General features: G+C 40.6%; 1 pseudogene; it reads right to left on the bottom strand.

The window, feature by feature from the left end:
- Positions 1-495: 495 nt before the first annotated feature.
- On the bottom strand, positions 496-19,142 carry LOC118210468 (annotated as a pseudogene).
- Positions 19,143-19,196: the final 54 nt, after the last annotated feature.

Here is a 19,196-nt window from a genome sequence, read left to right as displayed (position 1 = left end):
AATAACCAACTGTGTTTTAAAAGGAACAGTGATAGAAATAAAGGAAAATGAAAAAGAAAATTAAGAAATAAGGAAAGGAACATTGTTTTGAGGAGACTATTGACAAAGGAGAGGTTGGTGGACACAAAACATTTAATGAGAAAAGAACGAAAAAAAAAAAAATTAGAACAAAAAGAAGATAAAAAGTGAAAAGGAAAATATAAATTTCTCCAGACTGGAATGGCCAGTCTGTATGTCAATTCACTTCACTGCAAGCTCCTGTCAGTTTGGAGGGGCTTGCTAACAAAATACGTGAAGCGAAGCCATTGGTGCTCTTCACTCCATGGCTCACCAGTTAAGCTTGCGTCAACACTGATTTAGAAAAGGACACTTCCCCTGTACAGGCTGCCAGTTCCCGACAGACCAGCAGGAGTCGCTGGTGTGCGAAGAGGCACGCGGATGTCCCGCTGATTGAGACCCCCCCCCACCCCCCCACACCCTTCCCTGGGTGTTACGATTCCTTCATGCCATTTTTACAAAGTGTACTGCACACCCTTCCTGAATTCCTGTAGGGCTGCGTTTTCAGTTTCCTGTTTTTCCAGGAACTTACATTTTCCGAGTCAGCGCCCAAGCACTTCCTTCTCTTTTTTATCCATAACTTATACATCATATCTGAAGATTACACTTGTGCTCCGAACACAAACGATAATGTATGATGGAACATTTTTGAAAATGTAACCTGGGCGAAAATGTGGGGAAATTGGGATAATCTTTGAAGGAAGGAAGACTGGGTAACTGGCTTTGGCAAAACGCAGCACGTGCACACTCCAGCCCTCAGGGCACCCCGTGGATCTGGGGGGCCTGATTTCAGACAAGGAGAAGCCTGAAAAGTCCATCTGCTCTTCACATCCAAGGAGCCATGAGCGGAAACTCCTTCTGCATCTGCGGAAGAGAGGGCTTTGGCTTAGTACAAACAAAGCCTTTAAGGCAGGGCTACCTTAACATTAAGGGTTGTCTTAAACAAACATCTAGTACAGCAACACATTACAAGGGCAAATGTTAGCTAAGGCCCTCAATGATGCCAAGCAGCTCTGAAAACCTTTGTATGAGGAAAAAGGCAAATATATGTTAAGTGATCCACATTTACCTTGTTAAACTCAGGGAAAAGCTCCTGAATAGCAATATCCAGCAGGACATAGGTCAACTGTGGAGTAAAATACAACTCGAATTACTAACTATATTACCGCACCACTTTTCCAAAGTCTCTAAAACCTAAACATAAGGTTGACATATGATTTACCTCAACATGTCCGAAGTGACTTGCACAATTCCCATTCATACTGGTTAAAATTTCATTTAAATTGGACAGTGTGGTTATTATACGGCTACACTCCAAATCAGAGTTTAAGGTGCATAAAAAAAGAACAGAAGGTGCTATCAATGACTATCAATCAGGCATCTAATACTTACAAATCTGTTTGACAGACTCAATATCAAATTGGTACTCTATTAACCAGAAATCAGGCCAGTCTCCAACTTTGACCCACACCTGTCCCCTTTGCCTTGTCCTGTACATTTAATACACTGCCCAATTGTTTTTCAGCAATACTTGTTTTGTGCCACACATTCAAATGTGGTTACCATCACAGCACAATATAAAGCAAGTATGCGCTATTCCAAAGTCTCATAATACTGACCATTTAGTTTGTATAGTCAGTGACGACTGATCCAACATGGCAGGTGTGCTCCCTGCAATTCGCCTGTGTATTTTTCTTGCCCCCAAGCAGAACACTAAGCTCCATTGTTGAACAGCAAGGCCAACCATTCACATATTTTTGCTCTCAGGTCAGACAAGGCCTTGAGCCCTGGCAAAAGCATATCACCCCACATATAATGATTGACTTTAACCTTGTAAGAGCAGAAACAAAAGGCTAACGTTGTGATAGGAAATTCTGAACAGTGGACAGAAAAAAAAGGCATTAAAAGTAAAAAGAAAAAAAAATGTAAACAAATAACTGGCTAGTTACTGCCGGTTACCTACTTGTTGAGGACTGGCTGCTGCAGGCCGTCGAAGAGCAGCCGCACCCCCTCGTACTTGGCCTCTTCACCAATGCACTTCCCCAGGAAATCTGCAGGGGGAACACAGCAGTAGCTCAACATGCATGAAGTACTGTATGTGGGTGTGCGAATGGCACCCCCTGCAGGGAAGCAAGGACACTTCACTCATCAGGGAAAAAGTGATGCAGAACCCACCCTCTGCATCTCTGAGCTCCGTGCATGTTCATGGGCTTTTTGTAATCCTTATGCTTTCATCTAAAATACCTTTGATGCACCATGTTTGGGGAATATGCCACCAGCTAGACTGTTTACTCAATTTTTCCTCAAAGATGTGTTTTTTAAACTCATTATGTGGTAGGGTTACAGTGGCAAAATTATAATTTCAAGGGAATAAAATGTAATCTTAGCTCTTAAAAGTGTAGAGGTCCTGTCTGGGACTGGTTCTGGAATGAGGGTCTGTTTCTGGATCATTCCTCTAATGATGGGTCCCAGAAGCATTGGGTTTTTCCGTAAATTTTTTGGCCTGCACCATTACACGTGGCCTTGGCTCTCTTTGCTTGTCCTCGAATGAGCGGGGTTCACAGTTTTCGCAGAAAACTGCATCTGCAATGTTACATTTGCTATCAGAAAGTAGGGCAAGACACTGTCCAGTTTGTCCTCTAAATGTCCCCCACCCTGGTTTCCTCCTTCAGAGTGCTAAAAATATATCAATCCACACACAGTACAAGTGATGTAAATGTGTACTGGACCAAGGTTCCGTTTTTCCATGTCTGAGCAATGAATTATTGGAAAGCAAAGAATCTTCCACCATCTCTGCTATTTATTTTTGAATACATACTTCTGGAGAAATAAATTCTTCTGTTGTTTATTTGCTGCATAATTAAAGCCTTGCAGTGTACCACCATGTCCATTACAATCACACCTTTAGTGCAGGGGGTGATTCAAGACAACACAAAAAAAAATATTATCCAGAAAGGTCCAAAAGTATTGGAAGATAAAAAGTCCAAATACCAATGAGGTGAAAAGAATATTCTGCTCTTTGCTTAATTAATACTCAGTGATGTGAACATGCATGAAGAAATAATAATTTTTATGGAAATACATAATAATAATTCCACAGGTTCATACTTAGCCTGCTTAACTTCATTGAACAGTGCTACACTCCAATATAGTGTGTAGCACAGGGAGAGGTAATGATGAAAAGGACACGTACCACGGTTTCTGCCAGTGTATTGCAAGCCTGGCGGCCAGCCGGGCCTAAGCATTTTTATTTATTTTTTTAATGTATTTTTAAGATGTTTTTTTAAACTACAGTTACAGTGGGGCGGCTTGGTTGGAAAGCTCACCAGCGATATCTGTTGGTTAAAACGCACTATAGGAAAACAGCAGGTCTGAGATCAGTGTTCTTTACCCTCATTGTGCTTAGAGTGATGTTCAACACTTGACGCTTCCAACTATCACAAGCTAACCTTACCTAGCAAGCCACCATTTCTTATTTAGTAGGCTAACTAACCTTGTTACAAACTGCGTTATCACTTCATCGTCGGTAAGTACATTCTTTTTTTAACTTAAGCAGTGTGTAGGTAACGTTAAACTAGTAGCATGAATGTATCGTTCGATACATTGTAACATTACATGATTTATTAATCGCCATCGAAATAACGACTTCACTTGTTTATTAATAACGTTAGCTTGATGACATCGATGTGCACGACAACGTTGTCATAAAACTTTTCCCGACCGTGAAAACTGTCTGACTTGTTTACAGTTTGGACAGATGTGGCTCGTGAGTTAATCCATCGTTGTTTCCGTCGCAGCACTTTCGACACAAGTAATATCGGAAAAATAGAAAAAAATTCTTCTTACAGTGAAGAGTGCCTGACCAGCAACCGTAGAAATGTGTTAACACAGCGGCAAAATGTATCTAGAAATACCATCTTTGGGGAAAAAACGCTACGGTTGAGGGTCAGGCACTCTTCACGGTAAGAAGAAATTTCTGGATTTTTTCGATATTGCTTGTGACGAAAGTGCTGCGACGGAAACAATGATAGATTTACTACGGAGCCACATCTGTCCAAAATGTAAACAAGTCAGCCAGTTTTCACGTTCGGAAAAACTTTTATGACAACGTGGTCATTTAGCTAACTTAACTAGCTAGCTAAATGACTGTGTTCTGTATCTGTGTTACAAACATTCAGTAACACAGATACTTCCTTTGTGACATATAGGGATAATGCCAAGTAGGAAAGGTAAAAGCCAAAAAACCTTAGACGGTTTTTAAAATGTTTAAATGTGCTAGTTGTAAGATTCTGTAACCAATCAGGACTTGAATACAAGTTTTTTGTAGAGTGCAAAATTTATATTATTTATTTTAATTTAATTTCTTTTGTTGTTGTTGAAAATACAGCATTCCAAGGCCGTACATTATTGTCAGATTCTTTGTAAGACTCTGCTATGCTGTAAATAGTTGTTGATTTTTTTAAAATGTGTGTTGAATAAATGACTTATTTATAACAACATTCACATATTTTCAAATCTCCAGTCAGCTTTTAGCATTGACTTAACGTAGGGCCCTATGGAATCCGTGTTATAGCTTTTCTGAATTCACAATTCCGCAATTCTGTTGTTCTGTTATCACAGGAACTATAGGGCCCTACCTTAATGCTGCCATCAGTCTGTCGCTGGCCCGCGCCGGGCCGCTGTCAAAAAGATACTTGCCACTAACAACTTTTCTGGGGGAAACCCTGCATACTAGCCTGTAAGGCTGTCAAAAGTGCCATGAAATTGAGTTTGAATATTAGCTTTTGTAATTAGTTAGAGTTTGAATATATTCGAATATCATTTGCCTATAATTCACAAAAATAAGCTGCTTATCGTCGGGCCCAATATGCACGTGACGCTCCCTCTAAACTGACCTGCGCGTTATTTTCCACAAGCGGGCAGTAGAATAGAGGACATCGGTGAACTTTCATACTAGGTTACTACATCTGGGGCCTCATTTATAAAACTATTTTAGATCAACTGTGTGGCGCGTACGTAGAAAATCACGTCAAAGTAGTGATTTATAAAATTTCAACGTGACTCGATTTGACCGTGGAAACGGTTGTGGCTCTACATCAGGTCTTCACTGGCGTATGCACGCAAGTTCATTTTATAAGTGAGCTCCCTACAGATATAGCCTAATGCGCAAATGAATAAAGCACTTTCTCGTGGATGTAATTTGCCATAACTGGGCATTTATTAATCACAATAATAGGGAAATTATTGTTAATAGGTAATCCCTGTTTATTTCTTAACACAAAAACTATTCAAACAGCTAATACCTGTAGCCTAAAACAACATAAATTACTTACTCTGTTTAGTTTGTTTAACTTCTTTCATCATCCAATTTTATCAAAATCTTCAGAAGAGAAAGGAAACATAGCCTGCCATTGAAACATCATTTAGCCTAAATTGTTAGCTGACCAGATCTGTTTAACGAAGTGAAAAAGAGACTGGCTCGCGAGGCTAGCTGACCAGTAACGTTAGGTGTCCATGGAGCTGAAAGTATCACCGGAGGTTATTGGCAAGGAAAACCAACTTGCTCTGGATCCAAGGCAGAACGCTTTTTGTTGACAGAGGAAGTAACGTTAGCACAGGAAATTAACTTTGCATGCATGAACATGATTCGCCGCATGAAATTAAAGCCTGTATATTCATGTTAATTACAAAACGCGGGATCCAAAACTAATATTCGAATGCTCAAATTTAGGTTCGAACTTAAAAAAAAGAAAAAGATTTTCGAATAGTTTTCAAACTTCAAATATTTTTTGACAGCCCTACTTGTCATGGTTTTGGCAGATACCTCCATTTCTTTTCCTTTCTGCGCCTTTTCTTCAGTTATTACGGCCATTGAGTTGATTGAATTATACACGTGCAAATTTCTCTTTACAATTTGCACCTGTTGGCGTTCTATTTAAACCCCGAGCAAGCCTATAAGCTTTGCTTCAGTGTCACTTATGTTGCACGAGAGCCGGTAATCTGTTAAGCGAGGTAAAAAGGTAAAAAGGTAAAAAGGTAAAAAGGTAAAAAGGTAAAAAGGTAAAAAGGTAAAAAGGTAAAAAGGTAAAAAGGTAAAAAGGTGCGGTATTGGATTGTTGTGGCTATAAAATTAGCACAACAGTCTTTAGCTTATTGGCAACAAGTTAGTGCCACAATCTCAACTCAGAATTCTTTCTTTAGGGTGTTACCTTTTCAGCCTCGGTTCAAGGTCCGTTTTCTTTGAGTTGCCCCGTTTTCTGCTCTGGCAGTTTTATTTTCAGAGTTCATACTCCTTAAGCTTTAGTTTTCTTACCCAGTACGTGGGTTTTGTAGAGCTTTTCTTTGGGATACTCTCCCTAAGGAGTATTTTCATTTCCGTATTTTTCCGCTGTCCTTGTCTCTTGAGACTTTGTGGTTATTCTATCTCTGGTGAATAGCTTAAAGAACCCCCCTGTTCAGTCGTGGTTGGTCTCCCAAAACCCCCACTCCTTCACACTACTATCCTGTAGATGTGAAGACATGTTCCTATTCCTGAAATCGCATTTTCAAAAGAAGGGGGTTGTGTTCTTTCGTTAGCCAACAGGTTTTTTTCAGCCAAGACAGAAGTGGGTAAATCAAAATTATTTCTATTGGGGAACAAATTACATTAATGCAAGATCAGAACTATTTGTGTTTGTGCATCTTTAGAAAATCTTTGTATATACCAATGAATGTGGATCTTCATTCCCCAAATGATTACTCTACAGAGGACTTCCTGTGTCTAATCCATTGAGTGGCTGAGCCATAGATCTGAACAGAGGATTGAGAGACCACGTTGTGCTCATGGAAGAGCCATACTCTCAAGCAGTGTGAAGAGAGACCATGTGGTGCTCATGTAGAAACCATGCTTCCAAGAAGTTTGAGGAGAGGCCATGCAGTGCTCCTGTAGAAACTTCACCTGAGCAGTGAGACCACGCGGTGCTCCTGGAGGAGCTGGTCCAGCTTGTACTGCAGGCAGTGATCTGTGTACGCCTCGAGTGTTCTTCAGCAGTATCCGCCCAGCCATCAACAGGTGGTGCAGCCAATCAGGAATGTGGAACACCACGCGTCCTGTCAAAGACATTGCAGACAGTCAGAGCAGCTCCTCGCCGTGGTTGTCGACAACATTCAAGACCTCAAAATTCCAGCCCAGCCCCACAACTAGAGGATATGAACCCAAACTTTATAGCTTTTTTTTTTTTTTTTTTTTTTTTTTTTTTCCCCCCCCATTCTCAGAGTAATTCTGCTTGTAGCACAGGCTAAAGTTCTGAGACTAGGAACTCTGCTTTCATATTTTTTATAATGTGAAATAATTTTTACAATGTAATGCCCTGGTTGCCCTGAATAACATCTGCCACTTTACAAATGTAAAGGTATGTATTTGCTCTTATTTAATAGGGATAGATGGAAACTCACTGAAACATCTAATTAAAAATCATAATCGTACACAATATGGCACACCATAGCATGTTTAGCTTATGCTAACACCTGTCCATAGAACTGCTTATATAAATGCACCTGCTGCATATCTGCTGGCTACCTGCTCTCAGGGAATATGCAGTATGTCCGTTATACTGCGGAAGCACCAGGGATTTTGAAAATCTCACATTGGGCCATTTTCTCTAATTTAGTCGTTATACCAATTCCCTGTGTGTATTACACAGTCCTGGTCGATGCGCTATCTTCTGTCAGTCTGGGGAGGGTGTCGACTACCACATGCCTCTTCTGATATGTGGAGTCGCCGGCCGCTTCTTTTAAGGTTCACGCTATCTCCCCCAGATCCCCTCTCTGCTGAACAGGCTAATGGTACCAACCAGTAGGAGTCGCTAATGCAACAATCAGGACTCATACCCTCACCGGCTTCCCACCCGCGAACACTGCCAATTGTGTTCATGGGAAAGTCTGACCAAGCCAGAAGTACCGCTGCCGGGGATTGAACCCCGATCTCTGCGGTACAGCACAACTTTGAGGGCCCCTGTCAGTTAGGACCCTTGGAAGTTTCCAACCCATACGGAACCGCTGCCCCTACACCTTTTATTTTTTTATTTTTTTTTATTTTTAACTTGTGTACAAATTATCATTGTACCATTTAAATATTTAAGAAATGCTAGCGCAGTACGTTATTCAAGGGTAAAACGGGTACGCCCAAACTCAAACCAACAACCCTCTTTGGTTGTTGAGTCCAGCGTCGGATCCACTGCACTGCCCTGCCCTCTTGTCCACGTACCCATGTACATTAGGTAGTCGTAGACCCCCTCCACCGTGATCATCTCCATGAAATAGTTCTGGTTGTGCTTCTTCTCAGCTGCCTCGGATCGGTTGGCGTTGTTTTTGAACAGCTCGTTGTAAAGCTGCTCAGAGGAAGAGGAGAGATCAGCACTGACAGAACTGGCTTGGGGGCATTGATGAGAACACCACACCTTATAAGATTTCTTATGAAAATATATTCTAATTCCACACAGTAATACTACAGCCAAACGTGCATTATATTTACCTATTCAATCAGAAGATGGCCACAACCGGGGTCACAAGCATAGCTTATTTCAGACTAACTACTGAAAACAGGGAGTCACTAATAAAACGTGACCTCCAATCATTCTGGGACTTCGCTCCAATTCTCCCATTGCTAATTATTGGTTCCAGGCTCCAAGCCTGCGGAATACGGAGGTAATAACATCAGGGAAGTGAGGATTCAGTAAAATATGTTCTGAAGCCAACAGTCTAATATGCTCTGAAGCCAGCAGTTTCAAGAGCTAACACACTCGTTTAACATGCTAATACCCACGTTTAACATTTGGCAATCTGAATCCCGAACCCAAGTGCATTAAAATGCCTCTCTTATCGACGATATAATATATATGTATGACTTCATTTGATAATTATTATAAAAAATATAAATTCTAAATTAAATCATCCAATTTGTTGATAGGCAGAGCAACCGGTTGGATCAACCTTTAACAACATGGACAATTCACAACCAGATTACTTGTAATTTAAGTAATTCCTTCATTTTAATCAACTCTAATTTAATCTAATCTAAACTTCAACTACCTTAAACAACAAATGTTACAGACATGGACAGGTTACAGACACAAAATAAATGAATGAAGGACAATACCAAACTACAGCTTGTTTCTACCTAGTTAGTCCCAAGAAAACCAAGAATTTCAAAAACCACAAGAGAGCAGAATTTTCCAAAAAGCCAAGGATAAAATGTAAAATTGCCAGATGAGTTGTAAGACGAAGAATGTCAGAACCTGTGCACACAAAACACAGAGAAAAAGGCCAGCCCCAGATGAAAGGTTCAGATTCCCCAGGTACCACCAGCAAATATCAACCCCCAATATCCACTGAGAGATGTTACCTAGCATACGTTAACTCGCTGATGTCAAGCCACCTCCAAGTGTAGAAAAGTCCACATTTTATATAGTTGAAAAAGGGGGAGGGACACACCCTCTTCTCCTGGCCCATGCATACTTAATTACTATGTGGGTGTGGAGGGGTGAGGGAGGGAGGGGTCAGACAAGGACTTAATTGGAAAGCTGACAAATGTACTTACTAAAATTTGCCTAAGAATGTTGGAAGCGGGGCTAGGCACTATGATATTATCATCAAAAGATTCTAAGTTTTAGCCTCTTTATTACAAGTCCAAACATTAATATGCTGCGAGGTAATCCAGCTCAGATATTGAATACCTCTACAGAAATTAAATTTCCTTCTGCTTCCAACAACAGAGGTGATAGCTGTAGGCAAATAATTGTTAATCTCCACCTTCAGGCCAATGCACCACGTTGATTTCCACTTAAATCTGGATCTGTTTCTGAAAAATGTAAATTCGAACTGGTAGGCCTCAACAAACAGTATCTATACAGACATTAATATTTTCAATTAATGATTTTTAATTAAATGCCACAGATTGGCATTCAAAAAAGAAACCATGATCCCTGTGGCCACGCTGGGTCTCTGACCCCCACATAGTTTTGGTTTCCCCAAGAAAGCAATACAACTTTCAAGAAAAAAACTCCAGGACACCCCAGGTTTGTATACAGAGATAAGACCTGCAGCATGCCTTTTAATAGCCCCAATGATGTTTCCTGATGTTTGTGGAAGAGAGAGCACAGCGAGAGAGAGCACTCCTATGGTGAAATGGCACAAGATACTCAATCACAAGTGACATTGCTGGACTATGAGCAAGTATGCTAGATAAACTTCTATTGTCTGTCTCTGAAAGGCGGAAAGCACAGCCGACCTTCTTGTCGTTCTCGGAGGTGGGGTTCAGAACGGTGAGCTCTGGGCGGCTGGGTTTGGCCTTGGGCGACTCGCAAGAGTTGAAAGGACTGGATGAAGGGTTCCACGTGCTGGCCTTTCTGGAGGGAACAAAAAACCTACACAGGTAATTCTGAGAGGTTTAGAGATATTGCATCTAGATGACATCAAAATTAAAGTGAACGGTATATCTAACTGCCGTGGATACAACCTTAATCGTTACAGCCAGTCCAGGATGGAAATCCTGTCCATACCAGAACTAAATATGCATGCAAAGTATGGTGCCTGAAAGCACTTGGCTGGACAATAACTAGCATTTCTCAATTTGGCCAAAAATGGAGGGTCATCTGAGTTTGGCTTTGTTCTTGGTATGTCCAACTAAATATCTTCCCCGGAATGATTTTTAACTAATTGACTTGATCCAGGAAACACAAAAGCTACTCCCTGTTCCAGTTAGATATGCTAGACCTATGTTAGCTAATCAGTGAGGTAAACTACTGATAAGTACTTTAAGTAGAACCTATTGTTATGAAAAGGCTGCCCGGGCTACACACAGCCTGGTGAGTTTAGACTAAATTTGTCTGCCACAAGTGGCATTTATTCACATTTAGCAGCAGCAACGCATAGAGGAAGCTCCAGTGCTTCCTCTATGCGTTTCCTACACCTGACAGAAAATCCGCATCACCCACCTCCTTGATCAATTTCCGGGGACCGATTTGATGATTTTCCCTTTTTAAGAGAAAACAAAAAAACATAAGCAAACCATAAAAGCTAATCAAACTGCTCTTGGCAGAAGACAGTGATATCAGTGTGGACAGGTTCTGACCTAGACTGACATCTGGTAACATCTTGTCTAAGAACTGGGACTCCAAGCTGTGGGGGGACAGGAAGTCTGCCAGCAGCTGGCTGTTGCTGAGTTCAGGGTGCTGCAACAGTTTGGGGGGGGGGAATAATTATTAATTAAAAATCATTCATTATGGCCAGCGAGGCAGATCGTATTAAGATATGTAACAGTGTGTAGCTGGGCCCCACGGTCTGGTTGAAACTCAGATGGTCTCAGGGGGAGCTGCGGCAAATTAGCCCCAGAGGGCAGCGCTTAACTTCGCCATAGCACCGCCAAAGGAGTGGTGACTGTAGACCATCTCATCACACACCAGTGACCACTTCTGGTCAACTGGGCACCTGCAGTCTGATTACCCATTACATTACAGGCATTTGGCAGATGCTCTTATCCAGAGCGACGTACAACAAAGTGTATAACCATAACCAGGAACAAGTGTCGAAAACCTTAGAGAGAAGTACCGTTCCAAGTGCAGGGAACAACGGCATAGTTCAACTTGGACCCTGAGGGATAAACTGATTAATACTAACACAAACGAGAACAGCAACAACGCAGTCTATGCAAAAATACAAGCAGTATTATAAGACGATATAGACGAGTGCATTAACTAAGTCACCTACGAAACAGCTACCTAGTTACAACCCTAAGCTTACAGTTAATTTAGAGATTACAGGGAGGTAGGGAGGGCTGGGGAGAGGTACAGTCTGAAGAGGTGAGTCTTCAGTTGTCCCTTGAAGTGGGTCAGTGTCTCCGCTGTTCTGACCTCCACGGGAAGGTCATTCCACCATTCCGCCCGTGAGGTAGCGGAACGGAGGGGTCTGGCTGGCATGTAGGGTTTGAAGATCTTGTGGAGGTATGCTGGGGCTGATCCCTTGACTGCCTGGTATGCTAGGACCAATGTTTTAAATTTGATGCAAGCCATAACAGGCAGCCAGTGGAGGGTAGTGAGCAGGGGAGTGATGTGGGAGTGTCTGGGGAGGTTGAAGACCAAGCTGCTCATGTGCAATATTTAACAACCAAAACTGTTGTAAGATCTAGGAAACTGAAATCTGTCAACTATTTGCTGATGTGTTTTAGTAGCCTACGTTTTTAGCTTTCACAAATGGACGTGAATATTAATGAGCGCAGGGTACATGCCAACCCGGTCCTTATTTGTTAGGTGATAACCTAATAGTCTTATAATGGTTATAAAAACTTGAAAGAAATATTAAGTATTAAATATTAATATTAATAATAAGACAATTGTCACACTTCTGGGGAATATAACCACTTTTTGAATCCAGTTTACCAGACCTTTAATTGGTCTTCAAAAGGAACCTTTGTTCTGGGACAAAACATTTATTTTATAAAATACTGTATCAATCATTCCCTTGTTTCAAACATCTTAACACTTTTCCTGGATCTGCCTTTTAAGTATTCATTTTCAATTAAAAAAATCAAATTTTATTTCACATCTAAAGAATATGCTTTCAAGGACTATGATCAAAAACTTAACTGACAAGCCAAATGCTAACACTTCCAAATCCTGTAACAAACAAGGGAAGAAGAAGCATAAACATTGCTTTTATTTGCTGCTAAGTTAATACCTATAGATATTATTGGAACTCCTCTCGCTTGGGCATTAGAAACACGTAGTTCTTTGGTCCGGTTCTTTTGGAAGGAAGTTGTGCGTCTGGGAAGGAGCCTTTGAATGCAGAAATGCAATGTGCTGAGTGAAATACTTAAATTCATCAAAGGGTATTGCCATTTAATTCTTATCTGCCTGGAACTTGTAATTCATTTCAATTTTCAATTTCATCCTTGAAAAGGTCAATGAATATTTGATAATATTTGATTGGAAAAACCAAACCACACACCAAAATCATTGATTTTATGTGGTGGGCAATCCGACCAAATATTTATCATGGGTTTCTCACAGTGCACACTTTGCACCTGTGAAATGGACCTTAAATTATTCAATTCAAAAATTCAACACCAAATTGTCTTGCTCTTCTCCTCTAGTTCCAAGTTCTTTCAACCTAGACAAAACCACTAAAACAGCATAAAAAGTACCACCTGCCAACAACATTCACACTGCTTCAAAGGAGGAAATTACCCTTATCAATCCCACCAACAAAAAAAGTTGCAGTTGTTCAATTTAAGTTGTTGCATCTTACTTGCTTGTTCTGCATCTAAAACATACCTCTTAGACTCTGTGCCACCACTACACTGCCTGCAATTCATTTCAGTTTTGTTAGGCTTTGATTGGGCTTCAGTGGACAGGGTGCATGGAATGACTCGATAAATCAAAAATATCTATAAACTAGACTTTGCAGTTAGCTACATATCATGTTAGCTAGTGACTAGCTAGCTGCATAACATTCTCTGTTCACTTGATAGAAAGCCATTAGAAATTTTTGTGACTGGTGATCTGTGGTGTGTCTTCAGACTCCGCTTCGGACAGTAACTGCTGCTCACAGCTTTAGCAGTTGCATGCTGTAACTGCCTTTCATGTTCTTGCAGTTTCATGTTGGTGTACTTGGACCTGAAACAATAGGGAGTGATATCCTCATCTAAATCATTACTTCCTATACTTCTTTGAAGTCACCTGTTTCCATTGAACTGGTTGCACTAGCCATGGTTCACCTTACAATGTTGGGTAACCAAGCTGTCTAGTCAAGCAGAGCATCTCGTTTGGTTCAATACCCCTCTGGGTGGGGGGTCAGGAGACTACGTGTGCAGACAAACATTGTAATTCCCCACCCATTCAATGCTCTGATTGAAAATTACACTTTGAGAGTTACTAGCTCTTCGGAGTGGGTGTGGCTGCCTTGGTGACATTAAACGTGACCCTAGATTTTTCCAGGATGTGAAATGGAGGACAGACCAATTTATCATTAAATATTTGTTTTAGGGTGAGGTTCCGTATTAAAAAAAGACTATGGCTGAAGAAAACAGTGGCCCTCCGCACTTCTGCAGGAACGGACCTTCTGCAGGAACGGAACCTGGGCGGAGGAAGGTTCTGTCACAGGCTCTGGCTGATGCGCGCGCGCGCACACACACACAAAATAAGTTATGTTTTTCGCCATTGCTGCTACATTCAATAAAAGCATCCCTCTGAAATTCAACAACTCATGCACTTACTGGTATGTTATCAATAAATATAAGCAGCAAATGGTTCACAGCATCCTGTAACAAACAAACAAAAACATATTTATATGTTTGTATTGTCTATGTACACTATATACATACATTATACCCATTTAAACTATACAAAACTTGCCCATTAAAAAACAACTTATTGTATTTACAGACTCTGAGAACCTCAAGTTAAGCTTGCTTGCTTACTCACTGAATGACTTCAATCAATGACTGACTTTTGAACTGACTTGAATTTGGATCACCCGTGAAAGTGCATCCTACTGCATTAACCACATCATCCACTAGAGGGCATACAAAGTATCTGTCGAGAATGTTCAAACCATACTGTACAGAAATAACTGTATAGCAGCAGCATTGCAATACACACAGGGTCAGCCAAGACGTCCATGGATGGGAGGAAGACAGACCCTGCCAACAGATCCCGAATGAGGAGAGTGAGGGATCTGGGAACCCAAGAAACGGTTTAACAACCAAACCTCCTAGAAACACCATTAAATAACCAACAGAAATCACAGTGCTGTATTGGGCAGTTGCCATTTTATGCTAGGACACTCACCACAGGTAGAGAGAGGGATTGTTAAACCAGTCAAATCAAAGCATACTCGCTTGCAGTCAGATGCCATGGGAGGCAGGATATAAGGGAAAAGCATCTCCGTCAGCTTCCTATGGTACAGGCGCTCATCCCTTCAGCTCTGCAGGGCCACATGGAGATCAGGTCCATACTCCTCCAGTGCCACCTGCTGCAGGTACTCAGAGTTCTTCACTGTGGGACAGCAGGACAGCTCCTTAGACACAAGCATCTCAATATACCATAATATATAACATTCATAATGTCTCCAAGGTCTGTAGACTTGGTTTTATTTAATCTACAATATTAGAAGATTTAATCACAGATGTCTTGAATGTACACATTAATAATTGGGGAGAATGAAAACTCCCCAATTATCTTCATTCCTCTGTGGTCCCCTTCACACATGGGACTTATTTCTTTAATTAATTTTCTCATGAACTAGTATAATGTAATTTAACATTACATGAAATGGAAATAATGGCAATAATATGTTTAACACCAAAGCTATTTTGTTGCACAAATATATCTATTGTAATCCATATATAACACTGCTTTCTATTTCTTTATTTATCCCTAATGAACCAGCCTACCTTTTTGACGAGCTTTCACAATGATTTCAATGTGTTTCATGGCAACTTTCAGGAGCTTCAGTGTTATAAGAGACAGAATATCAACCTACAAGAAAAAAGGATCAAAAGTATTCAGCTGGCCAAGGCATGCCGAAGCACCAACAGCCAATCAGATAAGGTCCCATCACTGATATCACTACAGGGTTGTAAAATTCATCCAGATAGATCATTTCACAGAAGCAGCAAATCCAGATTTATTCCTTAGATTTAACCACCAATTCCATATCCATTTGTGCAGGTGTCCAACTAATCCAATCATTCGTAACTGGGTGAAAAAAGTCTACTCCAAGGAAAGCTAAAATATACTACTAATACCACTTCCTGGAAATTAAAAGAAAGGGGGCCATAGCACAATAATCTTTAACAATTTACAGCCCTGACCATAGAAATAACAAGAGGGTCTAATGAGCAATGTACATACTTCCCATATTTTATAACTATTTAATTTAATTGATTCCATTTGAAAATTGTTGCAATTGCCTGCATCTGATACAGGTCTCTGACATCAGCAGTCGCACAGCCAAAATCAGAGCCATGGGTCTGAAAAGCCAGGGCTCAAAAGCACTGAAGCACTTTTCACATGGGTGCGACTCGTATGAACTGGGGGCCCTAAATGAGTGAGTTTGGCAAGCATGGAACCGTCGCTGTGGGCCTTCTCCCGGCTTCACGCGGCTTCCCTCGACCCGTGTCCTCACTTTCTGGGCCCACCAGACCAGCACGGCAGCAAAAAAACGCAGGGTCACCCTCAGCTCATCTACAAACACTTCATCATCTGTAATGTCCCTGCAGAAGAAAAATCGTTCCAAATTTCGTTCCACGGCAAGCTCAATTCATATTAACAAAACTACAGTTGCTGGTAGAGTGTAGAACTTATCGTAACTTCATTACATTGTTCAATGTACATAGTTTAAAGTACATTGTACATTACGCATAAAATGATTTACTCTTACTTAAAGAAGTTTGCCACTGTGCCAGCCACACCCCGAAAAAGCTGCCTCGCACTGATAACTGCCAGCATGTGGATTCTTGGTGCATCATAGCAAGATGCTAATATAGATGTCAACAGTGTGACCCTGGCTGGCTTAAATGCCCAACCCCTAGCAGGACCTTGCCAAGTGTGCCCTGCTACTGTGGATTCCAAGTCATTTAAGTTCCAATGTGGATTCCAATGTCAGTAAATGACACATGCAAAGATCAAAACCATAACTACAGGTGTGGTTGTGACAAGTGTTTCTACCAACCGAACCTTCCGGGAGCCCCATATTAATTTCACATTAATGTAGTTTTAAAATATGACAACATACCTGTACCAAGGGTACACAAAATTTTCCAGGACCAATTCCAGGATCTGAGAACCAATCATATGATATTGCATTTCAACAGCCAAAGCAAATGGAGCTCTTGAAGACAAAAATGGAATGAGGAGAGCTATTCATTTTACCTCTGAAAGATGCGTCCACTTTAGAGTGCACTTTCAAATCCAGCCATGGCTGATAGTTTGCCAGCAGTAGCATTGGTCTGTTATGGGATATTAAAATGCAGTAGCAGTAACCCTTAAAGGTGTAAGATCATAAATATGTGATCAGAACGTTCTTCACTGAACATCCTAATGCTGCGGTAACAATCACTACGGGTAATTGAAAGCAATGGAGTTCTAGAACACCTATTCAGAATTTTGAAAAAACATTCCAAAAAACCTACTCTACAAAGGGTCCAGTACTTAGCCCATTGGTGTCTTTCAGTTAACTGTCCAAAACAGCTGGTTTAATTGTAATAAGTGATTATATACCCAAAGAGACAGATAACAAAATTAGGATCTTGGTTGTGATACTCCAAAACAGTGTTTATTAAGCTATGATCAGGACCCAAAATGGGTAAGTTTATTTTTAGTTTGACCTTTCTGGCACCTATCCAGTCCTCTTTTATTTAGCTGGCTTGAAGCACGTTGGGCATTTTCCTTTTGTATTGGGTCACGGGAGTGTATAAGCTGGGTCCCGAAATGAGTCTGTAGTCCACTATGCCACGCTAGTATGTGTAATGGAAGGGTCCCTGAAAGGCACTAAATTCCTAATTTGGGTCCTGACCTTAAAAAGTATGTCTAATTGGGCTCCTAATATTGAGTGTAAGACCCAGTCCTTTAAAACTCCAACTGCAGAGTTATATTAAGAGTACCTTCATTTTCCACATTTACATTACATGCCTTCATCTAAATTGGATCTTTCATCCACTGAAAGGTGCCGAGCAAGTATTAACGCAAACCCATGGCGTACTGTATGCACATGATAACAAAACCAGTTGTCTGCTTTCACACTAGCTAAAGTGTGTGGCTGCTTTTTACTTTATTCCACAAATATGGTTCTCTTCCCATAATTTGTTCAGATCCCACTGACATCAATTTGACCTTGCAACCTTTTTATTCATTTCTTTATATGTGGATACAAAACATTGCCTGACTTACGTAGGGCAAAATGCAGGCACTACTAAAATAAGTGCAATAAGTAGTTTGGTCTGGAAGTAACAGACTACGATTCGCCAAGTGAAAAAGAATCAGTAGTGACGGTCTAAAGGGTCCTCACTAAAACTCAAGTCAAGTAAATGAAATCAACACTAGCCACAGATATTAAATCTAAAGTAGATTTTAGGCCAAATTATAACATAATTCAGTCCAAAAGCATTCCCATAATAGATTAAAAAATCAACTATAACTATCCCATTAATTTAACTCAACTGGTCCCTGAAGAATGAGCAGCAGTGATACCTCATACATCTATTTTTCAGATAGCCTTTTATAGACTGTCACTGTTCTAAACAGACTTATCAGTCTGCAAGTCCATTAACAAGACTTTGGCAATAACCTGTAACTGCAGTACATGCCTAATGGCACCATTTAAGTATGCATGCTTTTAGGTAATCTATTAGTGATAGTGAACAGCACATACATTACCCTGTATGTCATTCCACATTTGTCTTAAATGGAGAAACAGACTGGCCAACATCATAGTATAGCCACACTGTTCTAAAACAGTAAAAATACAGAATACAAGTCTTTTTTGTCTTCAGTGGAGTCATTTTACCCTGAAATGGAAAGCAGAACACCCCCAAACATTAAACTTTTATTGGTAAACGGCCATACCTGTGTCGCTTACATCTGATCTTGCCACAAACAGCACAACAGTGACCCAAGGGAAATAGCTCCTGCTGGTCCTGCCATGAAGACAAAAACAAACCTTTACAAATAAATACCTCACAACAACAGATGAAATGCCAGACAATCTTCAGCACTAAGTGGAAAAACATTGTTGCATTTTAGACAACAAAACTACAGAAATAAAACCATCTCAGCATATGGACATGATATATACTCATAAGGTAATTTAAGTAAACTAGAAATTTTTTTATGAACAAGAAATGTGTCTCCACCTTGGAGACAACAAATTAAACATTACTGCGCTTTTACAACTAATTCATATTTGAGTGATGCTCTGTTTTACCTTGTATTTTGGCTTTATTTCTTTATTGTGAACAAGATGTTGGGCAGTAGGGTCTCTGGTTCCAGTGAGCAATAGAAAGTGATGACACCAGCCAAAAATGACCAGTAAAGCATAAGAATGTGAAGGTATCTGAGGAGAAAGCGGGTAGTCCCTGTTGTCCAGGCCTACGCCTTTGGGAAATA

This window comes from Anguilla anguilla, chromosome 1, assembly GCF_013347855.1.
Source record: "Anguilla anguilla isolate fAngAng1 chromosome 1, fAngAng1.pri, whole genome shotgun sequence".
NCBI lineage: Eukaryota > Metazoa > Chordata > Actinopteri > Anguilliformes > Anguillidae > Anguilla > Anguilla anguilla.
The sequence above is the reverse complement of the archived record's forward strand: the minus strand, read 5'-3'. Positions and strand labels throughout refer to the sequence as shown.